The following is a 1,604-nucleotide window of genomic DNA, read 5'->3' as shown; positions in this document are numbered from 1 at the left end:
ATTTTAGAATCGAAAGTAGGTGCAATCTTCATGTTACTGAGAAATCTTAATAGTAAATGGGGTCTTTGTAATGGCACTAGATATATTATCACAAGATTTCAACCTAACATAATTGAAACTGAAGTATTAACAGGATCTGCGGAAGAAGAGGTTGCTCTGATTCCAAGAATTGATTTGTTCCCGTCTGACAGTGGCCTCAGTGTTAGAATAAGTTTAATTAATTTATCAGTCATTGTTTTTATCAATGTTGTTTTTATATCATGTTTTTGTTGTTTCTATACCATATTTTTGTTGTTTTTATGTCATGTCTTTGTTGTTATATCATGCTGTTATTGTTTATTAATCAATTTATATATTATTTTCATGTACTATTTTCATTTTGCTAATTTTCTTTCATCTCTGACACTTCTATTACAGAGAAAGGGTGAATAGTAATATTAAAATATTTCTTCTAATTAATTTCCTTTCAATGTGCACAAATCTGTGCACTGGGCCACTAGTAGAGATAACAATAGAATCTATTCTATAGGATTCTTAGGATGAATAATTCTGTAAAGTGCTTATAACTGTGGTGGGAGAGATTAAATACGATATATGTGACTTAGAAAATAAATCTATTCATCCATTTGCTGCACAAATATATGTTGTCGATGTGCCAGACATTGATTTGGGGTCATGGAATCCATCAGAGAACAAGTTAGGTGAAGTCCCTTCCTCACAGAACTTCCATTGTAGGAGGAGAAACATACAGCAGACAGATTAATATATGCTATAATCAGGTAGATTGTGTTCCTAAGAAAAATAAAGCCGGTTAAGCCCTAGCCGGTTTGGCTCAGTGGATAGAGCACTGGCCCGAGGACTGAAGGGTCCTGAGTTTGATTATGATCGAGGACGCTGGCCCTGGTCAGATGTGCGGGAGGCCACCAAGAGACACCTTGGGCATTTCTCTCTGTCTCTCCCCTCCCCCCCACTCTCTCTAAAATCAATGGGAAAATATCCTCAGGTGAGGATTAACAAAAACAAACGAACAAATAAAGCCGGTTAAAAGGATAAACGATGATGTGGTGGGTCTGGAACTGCTCTATACAGGATGGAGTGTAGGCTCCTGATAAGTTTGTATGAGGCCCGAAGAAGGAAGGAGCATGAGCCTTGGGCCCAGGGAAGGAGAGGATGGTGTCTGTGATCGGATTTGCATTTAAATAAAGAGCCTGTTCGGAGATGAGCAACTGAGAACCTCCAACAAGTTGCGTCAGGTTGGGTACTAGTCACAAAATTAACCATGAAATACAGCACCAGAGTAAAAGCCAGTTTCTATTTTTTAACTTTCGGAAAGTAGCCTCGTAAAAACGAGGCCTCAAAAAATTGAGTGAAAACTCATAACTGTTCCTCTCCACGGAAATCTTTAGTAAAAGGCGAAAGATTTATGCGATCTGAAGAGAAACCAGAGTATGCCCGCTGACCGCCGCCCGGAAGGCTTAGAGCAGGCTCACCCCCAGCTCAGTTACGGTGGCCGAGTGCCCGCGGGCCCGCGCCCCGCCCGGCGTTTGCAGAGACCCTGCCTTTCTCACAGCGGCGTGCCCGGCGGCAGCGGGAGTGACCGGGGG

Source organism: Myotis davidii, unplaced genomic scaffold, assembly GCF_000327345.1.
Source record: "Myotis davidii unplaced genomic scaffold, ASM32734v1 scaffold924, whole genome shotgun sequence".
NCBI lineage: Eukaryota > Metazoa > Chordata > Mammalia > Chiroptera > Vespertilionidae > Myotis > Myotis davidii.
This window is presented reverse-complemented; position numbering follows the sequence as displayed.